The sequence below is a fragment of the Gossypium hirsutum genome, chromosome A03 (genome assembly GCF_007990345.1).
Source record: "Gossypium hirsutum isolate 1008001.06 chromosome A03, Gossypium_hirsutum_v2.1, whole genome shotgun sequence".
Taxonomy (NCBI): Eukaryota; Viridiplantae; Streptophyta; class Magnoliopsida; order Malvales; family Malvaceae; genus Gossypium; species Gossypium hirsutum.
The window spans coordinates 25,797,180-25,804,467 of record NC_053426.1 but is presented as its reverse complement, the minus strand read 5'-3'; the positions used below and the strand labels follow the sequence as shown (position 1 = coordinate 25,804,467).

At 34.2% G+C, this 7,288-nt stretch overlaps 1 non-coding gene across 1 annotated transcript; it reads right to left on the bottom strand.

Annotated features, from left to right (window-relative positions):
• Positions 1-2,018: 2,018 nt before the first annotated feature.
• On the bottom strand, positions 2,019-2,125 carry LOC121227047 (small nucleolar RNA R71). The gene has a single exon (XR_005924707.1). It is a non-coding gene; the product is annotated as a small nucleolar RNA R71 (small nucleolar RNA).
• Positions 2,126-7,288: the final 5,163 nt, after the last annotated feature.

Sequence of the window (7,288 nt, the reverse complement as noted above, 5' to 3'; positions counted from 1 at the left end):
GCCCTTGAGGACTCCTTCAAATTGCATTCAAACCCATCCGCTATTCATGTTTTTTAAGATTTGCCCCTACCTTAAAATAGCAAGTTTGAATCCTTCAAACTTGCCACATGTGTGGCCGGCCATGGGGGGACTCTATGGCAGCTGATTTTTGCTAATTTTAACAGCCATCTCAACCTATAAATTCCCCCTTGGCTGCTCACTTCAAACACATCTCAACTTTTCTTTTCTCTTCACTTCTCTCTTTATTCCCTTCTATTGTTCTTCATTTTCTTCCCCTATTCCCTTGTCAATTTCACCTCTTAAAAAAGATTCAACCAACCACCATTTGGAGCAGCATTCAAGTGTTCGTAGAAGCCTCGGTTCAATAAGAACAAGCAGAGAAGGAGGAGTGGAGCAAACTAGTCAAGCCACAGAGAAAACACCAGATTTGATTCTTGTTCCCTATCCTTTTAATTTTGTTGTTGTTTTGATGAATATGTTTATGAATATTTGTGATGTTGATAAGTTTAATTTAATTAATATAGGTTAAATTTAATTCGTGTTAGGTTGATTGCATTTCGTTTACTTGAGTTATTAAAATTGTGTTTGTGTTGTTATAGGCCTCTGTAAGATTTTTGATTAAGTAAAACCATGACTAAGTTATTCTTACATTACAATTGTAAGGTAACTAATGAATTAATTATTTAAATGGATTGAAATTGTAATTAATTGACACGATACTTAATCAGTGTATGTTTAATCATCTAAGGTAGCTGAGGTCTAAATTAGCAACGGTATCTAACGATACATTAGCCTTGCATAACTTGTAAGATTATTGTGATTAAACTGTTTCAAGGTAGAAATACATTGTTACCTCATGTAACCTTTTATGTGCTTATGAGATTTAATTAATTGTTTGAATTGGCATCAACACATTTGCTTATTAAAATTTGTTTAATCAGTTGAATTGACATAGAGATATAGTCAAGAGATAAATGGATTTTGGTAGGTAAGTATGTTCATAAGTTAGCAAATTACTGAGTTGCTGTGAATCTATTCGTAACAACATGAACATGAGTTTAATAATTCTAAGATAAGAAATGTAAATAATCTAACAAAATTATGTCATCTTGATTAAAATCATATTTTGGAATCGTGCACTAGAACTTTTTTATTTATTTATTTTACTTAGTAAAAAATTTTAGTTTTTAATCACCTCCTCAAATCAAAATATTTTTCTTCACTAGAGTGTTTTTAATTGCATTCATAAATAATTCTTTTCACAGTTCCTGTGCTACGATAACTCGACATTTACTTGTCACTTTATTACTTGTTGCGATTGTGTACACTTGCACATTTCCGTCGTTCCAAGTTTTTGGTGCCGTTGCAAGGGACTGTTTTAAAAAGTCATTATTTGTGAATTTTGCATTTTGGTTTATTTTTCTATTCAATTTTTAACTTAATTAATTTTTTTGTGTTTGTTTCATGTGTTTATGAGTATTGATCAAATCATCGATTTACTCCCTGTAGACCCTGAGATTGAAAGAAATTTTGGACAGTGAAAAAGACAAGCAAGTCAGAGAAGGACCAAAGAGATGAACTTCAAAATTTTGAATCAAGGAAATGGAGCAAACCCTGCTCAAAATCCTATTCTTATTGCTAATGATAGGGATAGAGCTCTAAGACAGTATGCCATGCTAGTGTTTCATGATCTTAATCTGAGTATTAGGAGACCCAAAATTGAGGGACAACAATTTGAGCTAAAGCCAATCATGTTCCAGATGCTTCAGACAGTAGGCCAATTCAGTGGAATGCCTACCGAAGATCCTCACCTGCACTTAAGACTATTCATGGAGGTGAGAAATTCTTTCAAATTAGTTGGAGTACCCAAAGATGCACTACGATTGAAGCTATTCCCATATTTGCTAAGGGACAGAGCTCAAGCCTAGTTAAAATCATTGCCACCAAATTCAATCTCCACATGGCAAGAGTTAGTAGAAAGATTCCTCATGAAGTTTTTACCACCTAGCAAGAATGATAAGTTGAGGAATGAGATCACTTCTTTCCAAAAAACGGATGATGAGTCCTTCTATGAGGCATGGGAAAGGTACAAAGAATTATCACGGAAGTGCCCTCATCACGAAATCCTACATTTCATCCAACTTGAGACATTTTATAATGGTCTCAATGCTCACACGAGGATGGTAGTGGATGGGACGCTTCGACTATTGGTGCTCTCCTTTCTAAGTCTTATAGTTAGGCTTATGAAATCATTTAGAGGATTGCCAACAATAATTATCAATGGCCAACCAATTCAGCAGCGTCAGGAAGACGAGTCACTAGAATACATGAAGTAGACGCTCTTACTTCACTCGCATATCAGGTATGCTCAATATCCTCAATGCTTAAAAATTTTACCAATAATGGGTTTAATAGTTTTGCAGCACAACCACCGAATCAATTTGAAAATATAGCATGTGTGTATTGTGGGGAAGGACATTTGTTCGAAGAATGTCCATCGAACCTAGAATCTGTGTATTACATGGGTAAGCAAAACCAAAATCGAGGAAGGCAATGACTGCAATCTAATTTCTATAACCTATCGTGGCAAAACCACCCTAATTTCTCCTAGAGTAACCAAGGGGCTGGACCCAGTAACATATACTGTAACGCCCCGTACCCGAGACCATTGCCGGAGTCGAACACGAGGTGTTAATAGACTTAATTCATTACTTAAACAGCTCATACAATTCATTTTAAAATTTCCAGACAAGCTGGCTAGCTGCATCACAGTTGCTTTAAAAATCATATCTCGAGTTACGAAACTCAAAATCCAATTCCGTAAATTTTTCCTGAAACTAGACTCATATATATATATACTAATTTTTTTCTAGAGTTTTTGGTCAGGCCAATTAGTACAGTTTATTAGTTAAAGTCTCCCCTGTTTCAGGGTTTGACTACTCTGACCTCTGTGTATTACGAATCAGATATCTCCCTCTAAAGAGCTTCAATGACTATGCCATTTGTCTCTAATAAAACTAGACTCAATAAGGAATCTGTAAATATAAATCATGACTTCTAATTATCTTTGTAAAATTTATGGTGAATTTACAAAGTCAGAATAGGGGATCCAGAAATCGCTCTGGCCCTGTTTCACAAAAATTTAAACATCTTATAAAATATAACTCATATACCTGTTTTGTTCCATCCATATGAAAATAGACTCATAATTCTTCAATTCCATATATTATTCATCATCTAATTGTATCTCTACTATTTTTAGTGATTTTTCAAACTCACATCACTAGTGCTGTCTGAATCTATTTTATGGTAAATTTTACCTATTTCATGGTTTCCATGGATTAGCTAGCAATTTAGCATACATAACACCAAATATGATCATGATTAGCCATTCCAATGGCTAATCATTACCAAGCATTTCCATACCACTCAATAACCATATCATAAGACCATATATACAAAATGATTATAATGCTATACATGCCATACTCAAAATATACAAGCCATTATGCCAAGATGGTATACAGATAGTGTGAGCGAGCCTCCGACCGTTCCCGATTTCTGAGCTGGCTTGTCAAAACTACAAGGAATGAAAAGGAGGGAGTAAGCATAAATTCTTAATAAGTTCACATGCAAATAGCAAGTAACATAACCATATAAGCAAACATAAAACATCATTTGCATAATCATCACCAAGACATTCATATCACATTTTCATTTATCATCTTACCATATTGTTGTTATATTGATTTTTCAACCCGAGGGTTAAGTACATACCTGTTCAAAGTATCCATTTCACAACACTTACCAATACGTCCCTTTCATCTTGAGTATTCCTCCATTTCAGTAGAACTTTACCCGTTGAACACATCGGAATATAATTCGGATACATGGAAAGTTTGCACATAAGTGCCACATATGTAGCCAAGCTACCATGTAACCCGCCCATAAGTGAACTCGGACTCAACTCAACGAGCTCGGGCGTTCGCATCCATAAGTGAACTCGGACTCAACTCAACGAGCTCGGATTCCTAGTTACATCTCTCGAACTCGGACTCAACTCAACGAGTTCGGACATTCGCATCCATAAGTGAACTCGGACTCAACTCAACGAGTTCGGATGCTCAACCATCCTAGTGACATGTCACTTGTATCCTAATCTATTCCTAAGGTTCAAACGTGCTTTTTTCCTCGATCTCACATCTTTGCCGTCTTCCACGGAATATCGGAACCAATACTCGGTGATAGTTCATACTCATCAAGTAATTCACATAATTACATATTATTCAACAATAACCACAAAACATAACGTTTCATGATAATAATAAGCATCATATCATATAAACAGCATTAAATTCCTTAAAACAACAATTATGTTACTACATTTATACATGAACTTACCTCGTATGCGAAAATGGCTACTTTTACCATTTCGTCCATAACTTGGTATTTTCCCCATTTTAGCCCGAATTTCAGTTTTCCTTGCTCTATCATTTAAAATATAGTCTAATTAGGACTCACATTATTCAAATTGACCCAAAATCATATTTTGGAAAAATTACAATTTTGCCCCTAAACTTTTGCATATTTACACTTTTTCCCCTAGGCTCGGGAATTAAACTTTATTCCTTATTCTTATGTTTTATAACATGCTGATCATTTTTCCCTTCTATGGCAACATCAAATTCTCACTCTAACATGTACTTATGACTATTAGGTATTTTTACCGATTAAGCCCTTTTGCTCGTTTTCACTTAAAACTGAGTAGCACAAGTTGTCTAACATAATTTAAAACCTCATATTCTATCATAAAACACCAAAATACACAAATTTCACCTATGGGTATTTTTCCAAATATGAACCCTAGGTTGAATTATTGCTAGCATAAGCTTAATTGAGCTATCGGGACTCCAAAAACGTAAAAATCATTAAAAACGGGGCTTGGAATCACTTACTATGGAGCTTGGAAGCTTGAAACAAACCCTAGCTATGGAGAACCCTTGAAATTTCGGCCTAATGAAGAAGATGGACAAAAATTGGCTTTTAATTTTGTTTTTAATTCATTTTAATAACTAAATGACCAAAATACCCTTACTACTAAACTTTTCAAAAATTCCTTCCATGTCCTAATTTTGTCCATGAACTTAAAATTGGTCAAATTGCTATTTAAGACCTCCTCATTAATATTCCAAAACAATTTCATACTAAAAACTTCTAGAATGCAAGTTTTGCAACTTATTCGATTTAGTCCCTACTTTCAATTTAAGCACTTTAGGCATAGAATTTCATCACGAAATTTTCACACAATCATGCAATCATATCATAGACCTTAAAATAATCATAAAATAATTATTTATATCTCGGATTTTGTGGTCACGAAACCACTATTCCGACTAGGTCCAAAATCAGGATATTACAACTCTCCCCCTTCAGGGATTTTCGTCCCCGAAAATCTTACCAGAAAAGTGGTCTTCACTTTTAATCTCATATTCGGTGCCGAAGAACTTGCTCTTAAACTATACTCCAATACATCTCTTCAATTTCTCATATGATCTAAAAGCTTATAGTCTCAACTCTCAACTGTTCTTAAACTTTCAACCCTTCTCAGTTTCCCATGATATCATGACATAAAACCCGGATCTCAACTTGATTTAATGAAGACCGGAATTCCAAGAAATCCAACAATCAAGGAGACCTGAAATTCCATGAATCTGATGAGTAGGAATTCATTCAATACAAATATGATTTATAGATCTCGCCAAACATTTAACAATAGGATACATCACATTTTCCTCTTTCCGCCATAGAAATAATTCTGATATGGCCTCAAGAATAATCCTTCTCATTTCCATCCCAATATCAACACTGACAAGGATAATTTTGATAGATCCCAATGCTCGGCTTTAACCCCTTTAACAACTCTGATTTTATGTAACATCAGATGCTCTAAACTATCACATTACCTCACTGTCTTGAAACACATCACAATTCATACAACAGTACATTACTGAAAGTCAGGAAGTCTTTACTCAATGTAGACTAGTCTAGTTCAGACGCTTCAGTTACCAATATTCTCATCTATCTGAACTCTGTCAACATGTAATAAACTTTTCAGCTTTCACAAGATGGAAACCTTATCATTCGTAGTGACTTAAACTAATATCCAACTCTTTTCTAATAAATATACACTTCTCGTTCAAACTATTTGCTCTTTTATCCGTACAAAATGAAATTCTATTATCAGACTTGGGAAAAATAATCCTGACATAATTGTCACATGAAATCTTTCAAATAAATAATTTACCATACCGACTGAAACTCGCACTTTTATCACCTATGCCTTTACTGATGTCAAATCCTTACACAGAAATTAGAAAAAATCCCAATACTAAAATCACCACATTACTAAGATCAAATTAGAAGTATAGTCATATTTGACATGATTATCACGAGCTGAAGAACGCACTTCGAACACGAGTCATAATTGACAAATTATGGAACAAAGATAACAAGGAAACCGAATAAAGAAATCCAAGATAGAGAAATCCAGAATAAAGAAACCCAAGATACGATACTATACTGGAGAATCGAAAACCAAACTCATAGAGAAAATACAGAATACCCTGATAATTCTTCAAAGAAAGAAAGTCCAGAAGAAAACATCATTTAATCCCACTGAAATCAAATATAACAAGATCAATATATCTTCCCATACATATATATCAGATGAAGCATCAAGTAGAAGAAACAGAATCATAATATCATACGTATTCTCTCATCAATTCTTATAAGACGAAATGAAATAGAATACCCGATGAAATAGAGCAATATAAATTATAAACCAGTCAGATTACCAATGCTTTCATCCAACACTAGAATTAGAAGACATTCCCATATAACAAGAATTTCTTCAGAAGATCAATAGCCATAGAAATATTTCTGAGAACGGGTAAACACATAGAACATCTCAAAAGAGACTGCTAATTCTGTCTAGTCATAACTGTCACACTCAGATAGTTCACATTTCAATTATCATTTCCCCAACTAGTTTTGCCGTCACAAATTTCATATTAAACCATTCACTAAAGAAGGCCAATTCTGAATAAATTTCGATTTACACTTTTCTCGACCTTGCACCTGAGTAATTCGGTTTACCAAGGAGAATTCCTTTTCTAACTGGGACAGTATATAACTCCAATAATCTTTACGTCAATCCGATACTTTACTGGCTCTGACTTTACTTATCAGCTCATTTTCAATCTCTAATCATACTTATAATTATTCTATC